Below are 20,330 nucleotides of genomic sequence, written 5' to 3'. Positions count from 1 at the left end.
GAGGCGGCTGATTCTCCGACTTGTCAAAGCGTCGACTTCCAACCCCGTGAGATCCCCACCTGCAAAAACAGAAACTATTGAGATCTGTCCTGCAAGACAATTATGCAGAGGGAGGTAAACCCGCCGCTGAAACCCACGGGCTGCACGGGTTCAAGGCTATAAACTGCTGGGAACCCAACCCTGAACGTGCCAGTAAAAAAGACGGTGGGGTTTGCTTCGGAATAAGCAAACCAGAAACGACGCCAGCCGACTCCCGATCCGAGGACGGGAACTGCAAAGCCAGCAGCGCTTTAATCTGGATTTAAGGCTGCGATCCTGAAAACAGGAAAATAGTCAACCCGGTTGGAGCGCAGCGGGACTTGCCGCCCAATAAAGACGCGCGGGGTTGCGCCCTAAAGTCTCGATAATATACGGGCCTTACTTCCGAGGAAATTGGCTTGCTGGTTCTCCGGCTCGTGCAGAGGGCTCGGATCGCGCCCTCTCCCCCCCCCCTTTCGGCTGGGCGGCTGCGCGCTGCGCTCCTCCACCCCCTTGGAGAGCCACGTGTCCCTGCCTGGTCTTTATTGTGCTCGGGCTCCTCGCCCGCCTCCTCGCTCCATGAAGCGCGCCCAGCGCTCCAGCTTTGCAGACACGCACGCGTGCACGAGGAGACAACCGAGCAAAGGTGCCGCCGCCGCTTGTGGTTCCTCCTGCAAGCCGGATTAAGGCTGCTGATCTGATGCTCAGCAGCGCCCCACGGGACCCGCTTCTTGGTCGGCCGGGGGACAGAGGTTGGGTGGCAGCGGCGCTTCAAGCCTGGCTGCTGCTGCAAGGCGCCCGGCTAAGTCTGCTGCGGAGGCGCAGGCAGGAGCTGCTGCAGGGAAGCCGGTTTCCGCCTCGCCACCGGAGGAGGAGCAGCAGCAACGCTGCCCAGCCCGGGGTAAGGAGCAGCGCGCGCATTTTTCCGCGTTTCTCATGTCTCGAGGGAAGGGCGATGCGATGGCAGCCTAATGCAAAGCTCCCGACTCTCTCCAACCTCTCCCCCCCCCCCACGCAGTAAGTCAACAGGTGCGGTTTTGCAATCCGCTTCCCCTGTTTAACTTTTTTCCCTGCTAAAGATTGAGGCGGGGGGCGGTTCGTGTTGTAACGCAGAAGCGGCAAGGTGTGCACTGAGGTTTAATTCTATTTCTGTGGCGCCCGCCCTTCAGTCTTTGAAGCCCGTTATCATCTCTGCCGGAGAGGTCCGAGCTGCAGTTTTTTCAATTAGTAACAGATACTTCTTTATAAACTGTGCGATTACCTGTTCCTGCTGCCATGCCTGGAAAGCCGGGCATCCTGTTCCACTTCAAGGGCTTGAGCGTGTAGATTTTCTCTGTTTTCTCTGTGTTCTCCCTCTTCAGCCCCACAGTAAGACCCACAAACATTCCATATATCAAACTGTTCACAATTGTAGAGTTGGAAAGGACAAGGAGGGTCATCTAGTCCAACCGCTTGCAATGCAGGAATCTTTTGCCCAACGTGGGGCTCGAACCCGCAACCCTGAGATTAGGAGTCTCATGCTCTACAAACTGAGCTATACTGACTTCCATAGTTTGCGTAGCTACTGGTTTCTTTAGACCCTCGCTTTCTTTCTCTTGTAGGCTCAGCTGTCATCAACTTTCTGTCAGCTCGCAAGTTCCTGTTAAGGGCTTTCTGGGTTGTGGTTTTTTTAAAAAATAAAAAAATAATTTAAATTAACTCACAGCAACGGTATATACCTAGGGTTCCCCCCTGGGCGTGTAGAAGCGGCTAGTTTTCTTTTAGGTGGTCCGATGCTTCTTCCAAATTGATTGGCACTCAACCACCTGAGTGTGCTATTAGAAGGAATGATGTTGCTTTAACTGTGGCCTGTCATGTTTCCACATAAAAGTATGGTGTATTTACAGCAACGAAGACAGGAACTTGGTGGAGGTTTCTCATGTACTAACTCTTAACGTGGGCTAGGATGGGCCTTGTTCATCACCAGAGGGGAATTCCACAAGGCGCCACAAAAGCGGAGGGAAATGATGCTGAGAATATTTATTTTATTATATTATTAAATTTCTATCTTGCCCTTCCTCCCGAAGGAGCCCAGGTCTTAGTATAAAAGCTGGTCGCTTGAGCCCAGGTGACAGTTTCCGCACTCTGCCACGGAAGGGATTTGTGGCCTTAGCCAAGTCGTTCAGTATTTTTCCAGACTATTGTTCCTTCGCATTTAGCTGCTACATTGGAGGGCAACCTCTGGCTTTGGGGGCAGGGGGTACATACCCCCTCAGTCTGCTCTTACATGGTGACCCTTGGAATCTGACCCTCAAGTGTCTCTCTTTCTTCATTCTTGTATCCTCACTGAAAGAGTGTCAGATCTGTACTTATATCTAGTATGAGAAATTGGTACCGTGGTACCTCAGGTTGCAGACGCTTCAGGTTACAGACTCCGCTAACCCAGAAATAGTACCTCGGGTTAAGAACTTTGCTTCAGGATGAGAACAGAAATTGCACAGCGGTAGTGCAGCGGCAGGGGGAGGCCCCATTAGCTAAAGTGGTACCTCAGGTTAAGAAAAGTTTCAGGTTAAGAACGGACCTCCAGAACAAATTAAGTTCTTAACCTGAGGTACCACTGTATTGGCCTCTACCACCATGCAGCCCCTGACAAATGGATTAAGCCCTTAGGCTGCGTTCGAAATTCGCCAGGCACATTTTGCACCTGGCTATCGGCCACTTGTGACCAAGTGAAGATGCCCAGGTGTCAGGATAACTCCTGACATCTCCATCATCTGGAGGTGCTTTCCTGGGGATCCTCAGATCTCGACTGTTTTCACACACTAATACTACATCCTGTAGAATTCTATCTTATATTTTATCTGCACAACCAAGAATGAATTTCAGGAAACAAAAAAAGCCATACTGTATTGAAAAACACGACTTTCAAGCTGTCTCTCCCCCCCCCCCCCCATGGCAACTAGGCAGCATTCCTCTTTTGGCAACTGTGTCCCTGTTTGAAGGAGCCATTTGGCACCCAGCTTATACAGTGGTACCTCGGGTTAAGAACTTAATTTGTTCCGGAGGTCTGTTCTTAACCTGAAACTGTTCTTAACCTGAGGTACCACTTTAGCTAATGGGGCCTCCCGCTGCCGCCGCGCGATTTCTGTTCTCATCCTGAAGCAAAGTTCTTAACCTGAGGTACTATTTCTGGGTTAGCGGAGTCTGTAACCTGAAGCGTCTGTAACCTGAAGCATCTGTAACCTGAGGTACCACTGTATATCTGAGTTTCTAACACTGCCCATAGGAAATATGGCCTTTGAGAGAGAGAGGAAATGGTCCACTCCTGATGCAGAGGGCATTGGGCATAGCAGGAGTCCTTGACTTGGCAGAATGTGTGCCTGTGCTTGTTTCTGGGAAGCTTTGCTTCCAGGGAGTGGTGCTGAATTTCTCTTTTTCTGGTAGTGAGAGATTCCCAGATGCAGGACCATCAAAATGCCAAACCCATTTTTTAGGATGGTTTTGATTAGAATAGCAGCAAGGGCAAGACTTATGTGTGCTTAGAAGTGTATAAACAGTCCATGAGCTAGTGTATGGGCAGGCAAACTAAGGCCCGGGTGCCGGATCCGGCCCATTCACCTTCTAAATCCGGCCCATGGATGGTCCGGGAATCAGCGTGTCTTTACATGAGTAGAATGTGTCCTTTTATTTAAAATGCATCTCTGGGTTGTTTGTGGGGCATAGGAATTCATTCATTTATTTTTTTTCAAAATCTAGTCTGGCCCCCCACATGGTCTGAGGGACAGTCAATTGGCCCCCTGCTGGAAATGTTTGCTGACCCCTGGGTTGGACATCGACAGGCTCAATTCCATGCTCAAATGCAAAGCTCACTGGGTGACTTTGGACCGGCCACTATTTCTCAGGCAAACAGAGTTATTATAAGGATAATATATTTGTAAACTAATGTATGTTGCCCAGATTTCCTTGGATGGATGAATGATGGGATACAAGTGAAATATAGAAATATTGCTGTTACGTCTTTAAAATCCAAATTGTTGTCTTAAACTAAATATCAGCTAAAAGCCCCCTGGCTTTCTCCCATGGTGGTTGCAAAGAAAAACTTGATAACTGTAGTTTCCAAATATTTGGGCAAGCAAAAAGCAAAACCCAAATGCACCATGTCAGCAAAGAACGTTATTTTTAAGCTGATCTCATGACTTGTGACATCAGGTTACACAGATCTACCAGGCTCCCGTCAGCCTCCGCTGATAAGAAGGAATTTCTTCGATAGAGAAACTGCAGCTGGAATTTGAAGGGAGGGAAGCACAATTCTGAGCATATTTGCAGAGAATTAAGGATCAGGCTGTGTGGACAGAGTCTCCCATGTGAAACTTAAAAATCAGCTTTACTTTAAACCACTCTGCAGAGGGAATGTGTAAGCCTGCTTTGACTACAGTATACAATTGAATTCTGTTCCACATTTAATCCTGAATGAATAGCATTTCACATATGGCGTGATTAGTGTGAAAGAAACGTAGACCGCATATTCTGTCTCCCACCTACCTTGGAGTAAGCCCCACTGAACTCATTGGGACTTGCTTCTGAGTAGGATAGGAGTGCATCTGTTACAGATATTTGTGCCTTGATTGCCTTAAGTGTAGATGGCCTGATCTGCTATTTATTGTTGATTATTTTGATTTGTCACCAGAAGGTACCAAGCCATGGATGGAGATCTTCTGAGAAACTGGAAAATGGAGGAGTCTTCCATCTTCATGTTCTACCAGCCTCTGGAGAGATACCAAGCAAAGGTGGCGCAGCTTCACTTCTCTGCTAGGACTGTGTAAACTTTTGTGCCTTCCTAAGCTATTACCTTCTCCTTGTGTTTCATTGCTGCTGTTATGGTTGCCGTTTTATGCACGCTTACTTGGGAGTAAGTTCCATTGGACACAGTGGCACGTATTTTGGGGGTAAACTTGCATAAGTTGGAGCTGCGTGATAACCAATAATAATACCCTCTCAACCGTACCGTAATCTGCAGTCCCAAGTCGCAGGGCATCTGGAGTGCCTGCTCCTACAATATCGAAATCCCTACCTTGGGAGACTTGCCTCAGGTTGGACCACGTATAAAGCACTTCTCAAAAATTAGAGCTGGTGAGTGGAGCACCACCATGTGGAAAGAGATCTTCCGTGATTCTGAACACGCATTGCAAATACGAACGGACAAATACAGTTTTTGGCATGTTTGTTTCAGCAAGCCTATGTGGCCTATGTAGAATGTTGATATGTGTTTCAATCGGATATTTAGGCTATTGTTGGTTTTAATTATTGTTTTAAAATAATTGTTTTTAATGATAATACTATTTTTAAAAACTATATTTGTAGGGTTATTGCACTAAATAATAATAAACAAATGGATTTTAATAGCAAACTAAGCAAAAGAATAACAAATTGAGGACCAAGGAGTAGTCTGCAGTGTGATTTTAGCCAGATCTATATTATATTATATTATATTATATTATATTATATTATATTATATTATATTAGGGATGCGGGTGGCGCTGTGGGTTAAATCACAGAGCCTAGGACTTGCCCATCAGAAGGTCGGCGGTTCAAATCCCCGCGGCGGGGTGAGCTCCCGTTGCTCAGTCCCTGCTCCTGCCAAACTAGCAGTTCAAAAGCACCTCAAAGTGCAAGTAGATAAATAGGTACCGCTCCGGCAGGAAGGTAATCGGCGTTTCCGTGCGCTGCTCTGGTTTGCCAGAAGCGGCTTCGTCATGCTGGCCACATGACCCGGAAGCTGTACGCCGGCTCCTTCGGCCAATAAAGCGAGATGAGCTCCGCAACCCCAGAGTCGGCCACGACTGGACCTAATGGTCAGGGGTCCCTTTACCTTATATATTATTATTATTATTACTAAGAATGATTATTCTTCAGAGCTGAGCAGGCCCAGAGTACGTTCACCCAGGAGTTGGGTTCCTGGATCCTAACAGCAGTCCATTTCACTCTCCGTATATCATTCACCTAGCAATGGTTAGAGTTTCTGTATAAGCTCTGAACCATCACAGCCCCGTTTCCAGAATGAAAATAGGTTATTCATGCAAATTGCATTTTAACTACTGGCTTTAAATGTGTTGCGATGTATTTTAACTATCTTCTTTTTAACTACTTGTGTTTTACAAGTTGAGATGGGCTATAGATATATTAAATAATAGTCACCTGCTGTGTTTGAGGAACGCATAGCTATATTGTGGCAGTTCATAATGTGGTGAATCTGCAGGATAAGGGAAAGAGCTGTTAAGTATACTGGATAGTCAGTTCCAAACAGGGCCGGCCCACCCACGAGGCAGTGTGGGCAATGGATCCGGTCTCCAAGGCGTCCCGCAGCCATGGTGACAACAATGGCTGTGGCGCGCTGCTTGAAGTCCTGATCTGCCTCTACAGCAGCCTTGTTCCCGATGTAGATCTTCACTCACCCATTCTTCCCCAATTGTGGGAGGAACCGTTTTGTGGCTTGCCTCGGGTACCAAAATGTCTTGGGCTGGCCTTGATGGTGAAGATCTCAAGGTGTTCATAGATTATGTTTGCATACCAGGAAGTTCTCCAGTGTTGAGTCTTCCTGCATCTCCGAGTCTTAATAGCAGAAGGCACCCCAAGCAAACGCACTACCAACTATCAGGACATAAAATAAAATTGCAATCCCACCCTGAAGTGGTTCATCAGCCAGGGACTGGGTAGTCAGTGAGCCACCAGCAATGCTTGCCTTGAGATGATGGGCGTCCCCAGTCATCAGTGATATCTGGCAGATTGCAGATACATATTCTGTATTTCAGAGGCTTGGCCATCTGTCTCTCTTGTAGATTTATATAGATTGGAAATGGGCTCCATATACCTAGGGAACAAAAAAAAAAAACTTAGCAGGTAACAGAAACTTTTAACTAATGGGATATCGTTTTCATGGCAGCTTTTATCCAGAAATTTTAGAATCTGATTGCTGGGTCTTTGCCTGCCACTAATTTTGCAATAAACAAAAAACACTTCAGAATATGCAGCACAAACAAATTACTGAACTACTATAAATGTGTGGAAGCTGCTGTTGTAAAACATAAATTGTATGTTACAATGCCTCCTCAGATATGTAGAAAGTTGGCCTGTGTTTTGATCAGGCTGTTAGCTTATTGTTGATTTTTTATGTTTTTAACTGTTTTAACTGTTACTGATAAATTATTTATTTTTATACTTGAGCTACTTTGAGTTTTTTAAAAACAATTGAGTGGTATATGAACTTTTCCGAAATAAATAACATGTTATTTTTGTTTCTGAACTGGAAGAGATTTAAGGCTGCATTCCTAAACTCCCTTGCTTAAAAGTGTTTTTTGTTGAAATGGGTGGGATTTATTTTGATGAAACATACGTGCGATGGGTGTTGTTGTCAAATGTATGCCCATCCCTGCGGTCACACTCCTATATCTTTGGGTAGTAACTGAAAGAATTGCATCACCAAAGTAATGGAGCATGTGTTAAGAGCTGGTAAAATCCTCCTAAGAGTTTTGTGAATGCCTCTCCTAGAACACTGTAGGATACCCCAGAGTGAGGAAGGAGAATACAGAATGATTCTGTGACGTGACCTTAATAGCCAGTTGGTGGTCTAGTAACCATATACAGTCGTACCTTGGAAGTCAAACGGAATCCTGGAAGCTCCTGCAGCCAATCGGAAGCCACGGAAGCCCCGTTGGACATTTGGCTTCCAAAAATAGCAAACCAGAACAGTCACTTCTGGGTTTGCTGCGTTCGGGAGCAGAAACAGAAAACTCTACAGGTTTTATTTTGTGAAAGGCTTTAAGTTGTATCAATAAAAGATGATATTTATAAACGGCCTGAAGTTTTCTAGGCACTATTAAGAAAGTAACACAATCCCTGCTCACAGGCCACAATCTAAGACCCCATCTGCATTAAACATTTAAAACAGCATCTTAATATTTTAACCAGGGATGGCTTTCCCCCCAAAATTCCTGGGAGCTATAGTTTAAGGCGCTGAGAGTTGTTAGGAGATCCCTATTCCCCTCTGAGCTACAATTCCTAGAGTTCCCTGGGAAGAAGGATTGGCTGTTAAATCTGTCTGGGAATTGTAGTGAAGGGGAATAGGGATCTCCTAGCATTTTCAGTATCCTTAACGAATCGTAGCTCCCAGGATTCTTTTGGGGGGAAGCCATTGATGGTTAAAACATGATACTGCTTTAAATGTATAGTTAGTGCAGATGAGGCCTAACAGACACAATACAAAAGGGAAAACGTGGGTTGGGGGGAATAAGCATATGCAGGAACAAGTAAATGATTCATGACCAATTGGGAAGGCTGGCAAAGGGGAAATATCTGGGAAAGGAAGTTGTTCCAGTTGGTGGAGTGGGCTGTGCTGTTTCTCCTCGTCCTCTACTGTCCACCCCACTTCTGAATTAGTCTCAGGAGCACAGCTGCCAGTCATTGGAGGGGAAAGTACTACACATTAATCATAAACTCAGATGCAGGAAAAAAAGAGTGGAGGAAAACAACGAAGTTCCACCACACTTGGAAGTCAAGTTATCCCCAACGAACAGAATGCCCTATGCTGATTCTGCTGTTATTGGTTGCTCAGCAGAAAGCCCAGCAGCATCTTGTCTTCCTTACCCCATCAAGTTGCAAAGAAGCTGCTTGGAGCGTGGTGTTCTTTACACCAGAAGGAAGTTGGAAACTTCTTAACACTGGGCTCTGAGCAGAGAACCAGGAATAGGCTTTCAAGTAAACGAGTGGGAACAGTCTGTCATTGAGTAAATGGCAACCAGTGCATGTTAGAATTTGCTGTTTGCAGTTTGCACCATCCTGCTAAGGATAAGAAGGGTTATATTGTACATCAGCTGATGTGTGCTGACTTAATATTAGGATTAGTTAGTTTAATTATAATAATTGGTTGGCTTCTGTGTATTGATCTCTGTATAATAATGTGTCACACTTTCTGCCTGGTATCTTTTGACCTTAATAAGGTACCTTCTCTCGGTGTCTCTGTCTGTCTGTCTGTGTGTACACTTTACATTATTTAAGTGCCAAAATGGTCTGTGGCCCCCAAAAGCCTATTTCAATCTGTTTGTTACTCCTTATAAAGTGCTATGGGACTTCATTGTTTTGCTGCAGCTTAACAATACGGCTGCCTCACTGGAGAATGTACCTTTGTGCGAAAAGGGAATTGCCTGCTAATTTGTGCACAATTGCTAACTTTGAATACCTTTCCGCCCCTTGTGGAATTGGAAATGGTGAGTTTGATAGCACTAGGTTAGCGCCGTGGCTATACAGATTCACCTTCCCCTACCTGGTGGCTTCCAGTTGATGTCGGACTCCCAGCTCCCACCAACCCCAACCAGAATGGTAAATTTTCAGGGAAGATGGGAGTCGTAGTCCCAACATATTTGGAGGGCCTGGACCTGAGACCAGTTGCTCATAGATGACCGGCTGTGTCCCTGTGTTAAGTAGAGCCGCCATGCAGGTTCATAATACAAAATCCAACGAAAGCTTTTTCTCTTGGCTTCTGGGCAAAAGCTCTTAGCGTCTCCCTCTCCAGCTGAAATTTCACACACGCCTCTTACTCCCCCACAGTTAATGTAATTAATGTTCCTTGGCATGAACATTAATGTTCCCCCAGCATGTTCCACCCCAACCTGACAAGAGGAGGGAATTCTTCCACAAAGCCTGAAACAACCAGTGAGAATTGCTCTGCAGGTCAGGGATAAGGATCTTGCTCCTGCAGGAGCTTTTGCAAAGTCTTGTATTCATGTTCTGCTAACAAGGTCCCAAGAAGAAGCCCAGTCTGCTCATAGGAACTTCGAGATGATAGGTTGTCTGCTATCTCTTTGTGGCTGGGGAAAATGAAGGTGGTGGAGGGACGTGTTGGTTGCTTTTGTTTTTTAAATCCTGGGTATGCATAAAGTCTAATCTGTTGTATATTGATGCATTTAAAATTGCATGTGCTCCGCATTTATTGGAATGTTTAAATTCTTCCTTCACCTGGAAAGGCACAGGAGGTGAACATCTGCATCTGGAAAGTATCAAGCAATTCCCACCTGCCCCCCAAAAGGAAGTCTAGCCCATGGATGCAGCCTGTTGCAGCTTAAGGCAGAAACACCAGTGGGGCTGCCTAGCGCTAATCAGTAAATCTAAATTAGTGATTTGCTCTTGAACTAAGCAGTGAGATGGGGACGTGGGTGGCGCTGTGGGTTAAACCACAGAGCCTAGGACTTGCCGATCAGAAGGTCGGTTGTTCGAATCCCTTTGACGGGGTGAGCTCCCGTTGCTCGGTCCCTGCTCCTGCCAACCTAGCAGTTTGAAAGCATGTCAAAATGCAAGTAGATAAATACCGTATTTTTCACTCTATAAGACGCACCAGACCACAAGACGCACCTAGTTTTTGGAGGAGGAAAACAAGAAAAAAAATATTCTGAATCTCAGAAGCCAGAACAGCAAGAGGGATCGCTGTGCAGTGAAAGCAGCAATCCCTCTTGCTGTTCTGGCTTCTGTGATAGCTGCGCAGCCTGCATTCGCTCCATAAGACGCACACACACATTTCCCCTTACTTTTTAGGAGGGAAAAAGTGAGTCTTATAGAGCAAAAAATACGGTAGGTACCGCACTGGCAGGAAGGTAAACGGTGTTTCCGTGCGCTGCTCTGGTTCGCCAGAAGCGGCTTAGTCATGCTGCCCACATGACCCTGAAACTGTACGCCGGCTCCCTTGGCCAATAAAGCGAGATGAGCGCCGCAACCCCAGAGTCGATCACGACTGGACCTAATGGTTAGGGGTATCTTTACCTTTAAGCAATAATATATGTCTTTTCAAAGGCAGCAAAACTCTGTGTAGCACTTGAGTCCAGTTTCTTGGCAGGCTTCAATGCTGCAGCCAAAGTGTTCTAAGGGATAGGTCTCAAATATGTGATTAAGGCAGCGTATCTTGAACTTTTAAAAGTCTACTGCACCATCCAGTCCTCACCTTGCTGCCCCCTCCCACCCCAGCGTTAACCATCTCTTTGAAAGCTAAGTATGCAAAGATCTTGAAATGCTGCTCCAGACGCCCCACAGCTGCACACAAGAAAATGTAGTTCAGGGGAAATCATAGGTGCTTTTAACAGGAATCCCTACCCATCCCCTTACTGTCTTTGGGCTCTACCCTTTAGCCTGGAAGATAGAGGTCTACCAGTAGATCGCAACCTGAGAGAACTGGGTCAAACTGATAGCTTGACCATAACAAGGTGTGTAAATTAGGCTGCTAAAACAAAAATAACTTCTTATGAAACCAGGAGTGGAGTTTGGGGTTGGAAAGACTAGGAGCTCATTTCTGGTGCCAGCCACTCAAGTTCCTGAAGTCCAACTGTCTGCCCTGGCTGTTATTCTGCCACCAGGCTCACACAGCCACTCAAGTTCCTGAAGTCCAACTGTCTGCCCTGAATGTTATTCTGCCACCAGGCTCACACAGCCACTCAAGTTCCTGAAGTCCAACTGTCTGCCCTGAATGTTATTCTGCCACCAGGCTCACACAGCCACTCAAGTTCCTGAAGTCCAACTGTGTGTCTGCCTTGGCTGTTATTCTGCCACCAGGCTCTGGTTGTTGGACCTAGAATCTCTAGTAAAAATGCACCAGCAAAATTGACCATTGAAGTCTAAAGTCTGTCCACCCCTGCCTAAAAGCCTGTCCTCAGTCTTGGAAGTCCTGTGAGGTTGGAAGTAGCAGCGAAGAGTGCATTTGAGGACATGCAGAGTGCATTTTCCTCACAACAAGCTAACCACAGCCTACTCCCTGTCTGTCACTGGAGCCGGATGTAAGCTCAAGGATGGTAAACATTAAGCACAACAGTGGAATAAGCTGCTCTGCACAGTATGAAAGAAGGGCAAAGTCTGGGCACAGTGAGTTCGTTTGTCTGCTTGATTTCCTCTGGTTTGCAAGGTAGTTATTACTGTTTGACAAAATTCAGCTATCCAAGGAGAGGCTCTTTGTGGTTAGTATGACCTACAAGGAGGGGGAATAAACAAAACATAGTACCTAATGAGCCAGTCAGATTTACAGATACCTTTTTAAGGGGGAAATATCCATACAGAAAGGGACGCGGGTGGTGCTGTGGGTTAAACCACAGAGCCTAGCACTTGCTGATCAGAAGGTTGGCGGTTCGAATCCCTGTGACAGGGCGAGCTCCTGTTGCTCAGTCCCTGCTCCTGCCAACCTAGCAGTTTGAAAGCACATCAAAGTGCAAGTAGATAAATAGGTACCACTCTGGTGGGAAGGTAAACGGCGTTTCCGTGTGCTGCTCTGGTTCGCCAGAAGCGACTTAGTCATGCTGGCCACATGACCCGGAAGTTGTCTGCAGACAAAGGCCGGCTCCCTCGGCCTATAGAGCGAGATGAGTGCGCAACCCCCGAGTCGGTCACGACTGGACCTAATGGTCAGGGGTCCCTTTACCTTTACTATCCTTGCAGAAGTCAACCATCTTTCAAGTCCCTTGTGCTAGTTTGTTGGGTACAGCTTGATGCCAAGATGAGCATTGCCTACAGAAGTATTTAAGCAAACCAATAAATATAAGCCAAATTGTGACACGGGATTGATCATCTTGTTACAAATTTGGCTGTTTAGGCTGAAGTCCTATGTACGCTTCACCTAGGAATAAGTCCCACTGAAATCGTTTGGGCTTACTTTTGAATAGGCGTGTATAAGATTCCACTGTTGGATTATTGTGAATGGATTTGCCTAGCATACTACCTAAGTAGATATCACAAGCAAAGAGGTTTAATGTTCTTTAATAGCTGGAATATTCTCTCTAGCCTCATGTTACAGCCTCCTGCTGGTGGGAGAGGCAGAGAAACAAGAGTTTGAATTTAGGTTACTGACCAAGCGATGGGAGTTCTGAGCTGGAGTCAGCCCAAACTGGGATGCAAGTAGGGGATGGTGAATAAATTGTAATAATTGTTTTGTGGGAATCTGCTGCAAGGTTACTAGTTGTGCTGCCTTCTTTAGGTGCCTGTTTGCTTCCAACATGCTCTTCCCCTATACTTAGAACAAAGTTGCCATAAATCTCTCATAACTTGAACAAAAACTAGGCCACTCCTAAAACACTTATTTCAGCGTCCTTTTTAGAACACGGATAGTTGAATGCTGTTGCTAGCACCTTCTGACCTGCTCCTGCACAGGTTTTTTTTTCAGAAATGCATTAGAATAAAGATAAAACAAAAATCAAAGTCACGCAAATGTCAGCAACCTTTTAAAACGAGGTGGAAGGGGGTGGTGTCTTTAAGCTCCACAATTTTTTAACGTGCAGGGTTTTTATCTGCCACATGTTTCAATTTCCTTATTTTCCTTGGCTTTTCATCTTGCTTGACATAATCCAATTAAATGCCTCTTTTGTATTTGGTTGTTATAAGGGGGGAGGGAGAACTCATTCATATTAGGCTGTCTGAGAAAATTGCAACAGGACACGCATTAGTAGAGAGAGTTTGTGGGGAGCATTAAGGGAAAACGTGAAACCTCACTGCAATCTGAAGTCCATACTATTACCGCAGCACCCTACCATCACCTCCCCATCATTTAGCTCATGCCTTCTTAGGGGTCAATGGTGTCTGGCCAGGTCAAGAACCAAGAAGATCTGTGGCATGGCTTTGAAGACTAAAATTGATGCTCCGTTACCTCCTTGAAATTCTTCCTCCAAGTATTTATTTGTTAAACTACTCGCATATATATGGTACACACACACACACACACACACACACCTCAAGGTGGTATACAACATACCAGAATAAAATCAGCAAAAAGCAACCTTAAGAACAGGCATAGGCAAACTCGGCCCTCCAGATGTTTTGGGACTACAACTCCCATCATCCCTAGCTAACAGGACCAGTGGGCAGGGATGGTGGGAATTGTAGTCTCAAAACATCTGGAGGGCCGAGTTTGCCTATGCCTGCTTAAGAACATCAATAAAACATCAATAAACAATGGTTGGTTAAAATGGAGAAATCCATGTTGCAAAGGACTATCAAAACAATACAGTGGTACCTTGGTTTACAACCATAATCTGTTCCGGAGGTCCGGTTGTAAACCAAAACAGGTTGTAACCCAAGGCGCGCTTTTGCGAATGGGGCCTCCCCCCCCCCCCAAATTGGTTGTAATCCAAATGGGTTGTGATCCAAAAAAGGGGACACGCGCTTCTGGGTTTGACGTGGTTGTAATCCAAAACGGTTGTAATCCAAAGCGGTTGCAAACCAAGGTACCACTGTATAGTTTTCAAAAGGTGTCTGAAAGAAGGGAGAGGTGATTTCTGCCAAACCTCCACAGGCAGGGAGTTCCACAGAGCAGAGCCTGGTCCCTACCGAAGGCCATCTGAACCCCAGCGGTATAGGGAACCAGAAGTGCTCTAGCAGGGAATCTCAGTCATTGAGGTGGGACATCAGAAATCAGATGGTCCTTAAGGTACTTTTGGCTTTGTGGATTAACACGAGTACCTTGAATCTGGTCTGGTAGCAAACTGGCAAGCAGTGTAGCTCTCTCAGCAGTGGAGTAGCCTATTGCCAGGAATCTGCTCCTATGAGCAGCCTAGCTGCTGCATTTTGTGCTAGTTGAAGCTTCTGGGCCAGATAACAAGGGCAGCCCCACATAAAGCATAGTACAGTAATCAAGCCATGAGGTTACAAATGGTGGTCAGGCAGTAGTGGTTGAGGGATGGTTGCCACTGACATATCAGCCAGAGCTGGAAAAAGAACTGGCTGCAGAAGACACTTGAGCCTTGAGTGACAGAGGTGGATTGAGGGTTATATCCTGTACCCCTCCCAAGTGGTTCGGTGATAGAGGACACAACTTGCCGCCTGGTACCCATGGGTAGGATCATTAAGAGAGAATTAGGTGCTTATCATAACTGACACCATGGAATCACAAGACAAAGGGCAACTTCTCTGCGGTGCTTTCTGCCCGAGGCTTGGCAGTGAGTCACAAGCACCAACCTGCCCAGGCAGTGCCGCTACGGCAATGACGTCAATGGCCTCCGTGCATTTCAAGCAGGGTGTGGCCTGAGAAGGGAAATGCTCTTTCCTGGAAGATGTGCACAATAAAGGGGAGCTCTTGGCTTTTTCAGCACATGCCAAGAGGCACTTTCTTGGTTTTGCACACAAAACAGTAGCAGGTGGGGCTGTGCTCTGCTCAGGTGCGTGGCCAACATAAGTCTAGCTGAGCCCAGTTCTGCTGCCTTAAGAACAAATTAATTGGAACTGCAGGACTAACCTGGCCATGGGCACAGGGGTCAATGCAGATGTGTCACACCTGGAAGAAACAGGGGGTGTATTCCTCGTTCCCTGCGTTGGCTTTGTGCTAGCCCTACTTCTCACTCATGGACTGGACCACTGCAAATGTTGAAGCTCATATGATGGGATGCTTCTGCATACAAAAATTTGCTGCATTTTAGCAAATTGCACATTTGTTTTCTGTGTGATGGGCATCCTTTTTTATTTTATTTTTTTGCATTTGACCATTTGAGACTCCACTTCTGTAGCAGAGTAAACTAGCCAAGACACAGCTTTGCCATCTCTGGTGTGTCTCAGGTTGCATTCATAGAAGTTGCTCAAGCATCCTCATATTAAATTTGGAGACAGGAGCAAGGCATTGACAACTGGTTCAGCTTCATAGAGCAATAGCAACCATTCCTGCTATCATGTTGCTGCGACCTAAGCCACAGTTTGGATTACTGCTATGTCTCAACCTGAGCTCATGGTTTCTCTCATTCTAAACAAACCATGTGTTGTCATGAAGGCTTGTTCTTGGCTTACCACTCATAGCTTGTGGGAGACAAATTATGAGCCAGGATTTGGATGTGATGCTAAGCAAACCATGGCTTGATTCCAAGGAGTGTGGCAGGACCAGGGAAGGAGCAAAGCAGCCACAATTTTCTCCCTGTGCACACTTGTTCGTTCATAGTTAAAGCCATGGTTTGGCTTACTATTACATTTTAAAGATTTTAGAAGCACTACCTTTCTTATTAATCTCTTGTGCTGATGAAAGCCCCTACAACTCTTGTTTGGCAGTCCAGTCACATGGGACATAGAGGGCTTCTGAGAGATCAAACCTGATCATTGCAGTTTCTCTGCCCTCCCCAAAATAGTTCGGAATTAGCTGATAGGGCTGTTGGAAGAAGCAGCCTAAAAACCACTCAGCTTGTCATGGTCTGGGGTTCACACTGATTATGTTCAGGGGATAACAACTTGAACAGCTGCTTTTGATTTCTTCTTAATCTGTAAACATGTTTCCACAAAAGCATGACTCAAATAATCTCTCGTGCTGATGGAAACTAATCCTGAGTATAAAAAAGCAGAACAAAAACCCAACACACTGCAGGCACACCTCATTGCACTTGATTCAATGCTGCTTCTGTCAGGGTAGTTGACATCCATCTGTCGCAAGACACAATGGAGTGCACCTCCGGGGGTGAAGTCAAACCACAGCATTTGCAGCACTGAAGTGACCTTCCTGGGCCACAAGCCTAGGCAGTGTGTATGGAGGTCCTGGGCTGCCCAGGAGACAAGACCTCCCCTCTCAGCCTTGCTGATATGGTCCAAAGGAAAGCAGAGCTATATGTTTTACACAAGCTTGGCTGCAGGAGTTGCCGGAAGGATGTGTACATGGCACCACACAAGCGTCTTAAGGACTCCACTCTGGATCTGTGTAGGGTTTACTCCTTAGCTTGTTCTTCTTCTGAAGATGCCCCACAAGGCAGTGGAGGCTTAGGATCAGAGTTTTCCTTCTCCTAGATGGGCTACCTTCCGAAGTGGACATTGGCTGTCATCACCTGGTTTAGCTGCCCAGTCAAAACCCTTCCCAGGGTGTGGCCATTGTCACATGCTGGCAGCTTCTAGGAGCCACAGGTGAGTGCAGGATGGGGACCAAAGGTGGGCAAACTACCCTGGAAGGTATTACTCCCTGCCCTAACACCCCATACACCATGTCAGAGTACATATGAAGAAATAATGTAGAAGAGTCAGAACCCAAGTGTAATGATGCTGCCCTGGTCCGGCCTGTGATGCCAGCACAGTCCTCATGTGACTCTCCTGTGTTGGCAAGGCAGGTGTTTGGTGGTAGAGTAGAAGGTCCCGGGTTCAGCCTCAGGTGTCTCCAGATACAACTGGAAGAGAACCTCTGAACCGCTGGAGAGAAGAAGAAGAGTTTGGATTTGATATCCCGCTTTATCACTACCCGAAGGAGTCTCAAAGTGGCTAACAATCTCCTTTCTCTTCCTCCCTCACAACAAACACTCTGAGAGACTTCAGAGAAGTGTGACTAGCCCAAGGTCACCCAGCAGCTGCGTGCGGAGGAGCGGGGACGCGAACCCGGTTCCCCAGATTACGAGACTACCGCTCTTAACCACTACACCACACTGGCTCCCAATCAATGAAGACAATGCTGAGCTAGATGGACCAGTGGTCTGACTCATTATAGGGCATCTCCCAATGTTTCTTCCCCACTTTCCCACCTGCTTTCTTACATTTTGCTTCGACTGGGAGCAACATGGACCACTGCCGTAGGGAAGCAGAAGACGGCACTGTGCTTCTGTCATTTAAGAATCGGGTCAAACTTGGATGTCCTTCTGGAGCTAAACCCTAAACAGACTTCCCTGAACTGCTCGGAAGGGAGAGAATGTTCTTCTGTTAACAATGGCAGCAATCTTGAGGATTGCCAGTGCATGAGGTTCCCAGAGGTTGGGGGTGGGAACTGCAAAATCAAGATGGCCGTGGGCCAGACTGGAAACTTTTATTCATACCACTAATGACTTTTAGATACCAGCTTCAACTCATTCCTATGCTTGTTCTAACACTGTGCAAAATTGGCATGGGAGGTTAACTGGCTGATTTTATTAATTACATTTTTCTTGTACTCTTTCCAGTAATGTTACCTATGGCCTGTTGCCCAATGTGTTGAAAGGAGCACATTGAGAGGGGAGAATCATGCCCTTCTGGGCATCCTGCTCTATCACTTGCGCAAAAATGAGCTTCCCCAGCAACTAACTTGCTTTATTGGCTTTCATATCACCCAAAGACCACACATTTTATTCCATTGGTCAGGCTTTGAATTCCTTTTTTTAAAAAGGGAGGGAGGGGGAATGAGACCTGAAAGGCCACTGAAAATATGACCATTTGTTACTAGGGTTCTGGCAAGCAGAACTAGTATTGTAATATTAAAAAGGTGCCAATTAAGAGTCATTCTATGGTTTCTCTGTCAGTTCATGTGTTGTAAATCAAGCCCCATTCACAAATACGATTCCAACATGAACTTGATAGCTTCAGCAGAAAGATGTGGACAATTTGCAAATTTCCCCCACCGTTATCAATCAATTTATTTGTATGCCTCCTTTCCAAAGTTAAAACCATGTTCAAGGTGGCTTGCAACATATCAAAATATCACATAATTACAAGCAACAAAAGTAGACCTAGACAATAAAAAATAGTATCAATAGCAGCAACCCCAACAACAAAACCCCCTAAACAGTACTCTAGCTCTCTACAATTATTCAGATAAATGTATTGGTGATTTAAAACATTCTGCTCTTCCATAACAGAATATAACCCACTCTTTATGGAGTTTGATTTGCATCCCAGAATTAAAAAATCTTCAATCATGCACAGTATATTAAGGTGAAGTAACCCCACCACTGCAACCCTTAATTGTTGGTCTATTGATGTCTGTGTGAAGCACTTGTGATGTCCCTATTTCCTGTATCTAGGTGTTTCCTCTCATGATTAATAGACTATTCTTTGAGCTGTGGGTTCCTTAAAATAACACAAAATGGATGCAGAGACAGGCTCATACAGGTAGATACCAATACATTCACTAAGATACGCACACAGAAAAGGGAAAGACTGATGAATAGATAGATATGTACATAATCATACTGAAATTGTAAAGTGTGTGTAGCTCTTTATGTAGATATAACCACAGATGTGTGACCATTTTAAATGTCCTGTATGGGACAAATACGTTTTGACCTCTTTCATTATAAAATGGGATGACCTGTAAAACAAAGTCCCATCCCAGTTTTGGCCCTATATCTTTTATATCTGTGTAATGTGTTCCTGAAACAGAATGGGTTACAAATAAAGTAATAAGAAGGTGATGATGATGATTAATTGAATTTATATAACGCCCTATACCCAAATGTCTCAGGGCGGTTCACATAAAAAGATAACAGTATATAAAATAAAAATATAACCCAATAATTACACCCACCCCCACCCCCCGAGCAAAGAGCCACAGTTTAAAAGGGTATGGGATGTTGATCAGGTCAAGATTAAATATTTTAAAGTGGTCCGGTAGCTTTGCTAGGGTTTGCAATGCCATAAAGTGTTTTTAAAAGATAGTTTAGGATTTAAGACACAAATCATAGTGAAGACTACTGAGCTATCTAAGGATGTAAACATTTCCCCACATATAGGCCAAACTACATGCTCGTGCTTGAATTATGGAAGGGTAAGTATTATTGTGTGTTGCCTAATACAAAACATCTGTAGGTGACTTACATGCACGATTAAAAAATAACCATCAGATTTATCAATTCATTATTGTGAGGGGGATGCAACTGCAATATAAGTACTCATATATTTGGGGGATTAGCATAGCAGAAAGGATAAAAAAATACATCTGTGATAGTACCACAGCCGCAGTCCAAATAGCCACCATGCAACATATTTTAGGAAACTTAAGAAGTCACCAAGAGAGCCATCTCTCTCAAGTCACATGTAGTTTGGCCCTATGTGTACACAGGACTACAGCCTAAGGTTTTAGATGCAATGATTTGCAGTATGGCTGTTCCCAAGTGAGGGCTTAATATTGCAAATGGGCCATTCAGATATAGCAAATGGCAGCAGGTTTTTTTTAATTTATTGGATTTTCTCCAAGAAGGGTAAACCCAGAAGATCAAATGGTTCTGGAAGCAACCTACGTTGCACTGATATCTTCTGAGTGAGCATGCACAGGTAAGAGTTGCCATGTTTCAGAAAGTGAAAATCTGGATGCAAAAGTTGTTGAGCCTTTCTTCTTCTTCTTCTTCTTCTTCTTCTTCTTCTTCTTCTTCTTCTTCTTCTTCTTCTTCGCCAAAGTTGTTGAGCTCCCCCTCCCCCATTCCAACATTGGTTGGCATATGTCCAGATTTTCCTGGACAATTCAGCGATTTCTGCCCTTACACTGCTTCTGACTGTGGTATTCCGGCCATGTCTGGAAAATTCCAGACGTATGGCAACCCCAGAGGCTGTTAGCCATGACTAACTTCATTGGATTGTGATGAAGTTATTTCCAACCTGAATTTGCTGAGCTGGGATTTATCTGG

General features: G+C 45.3%; 1 long non-coding RNA gene across 1 annotated transcript; it reads left to right on the top strand.

Annotated features, from left to right (window-relative positions):
- Positions 1-598: 598 nt before the first annotated feature.
- Positions 599-8,604, top strand: LOC114600927 (uncharacterized). Its single transcript, XR_003707696.2, has 2 exons — positions 599-919; positions 4,685-8,604. It is a non-coding gene; the product is annotated as an uncharacterized LOC114600927 (long non-coding RNA).
- The last annotated feature ends 11,726 nt before the right edge of the window (positions 8,605-20,330 follow it).

This window comes from Podarcis muralis, chromosome 8, assembly GCF_964188315.1.
Source record: "Podarcis muralis chromosome 8, rPodMur119.hap1.1, whole genome shotgun sequence".
Lineage (NCBI taxonomy): Eukaryota > Metazoa > Chordata > Lepidosauria > Squamata > Lacertidae > Podarcis > Podarcis muralis.
The sequence above is the reverse complement of the archived record's forward strand: the minus strand, read 5'-3'. Positions and strand labels throughout refer to the sequence as shown.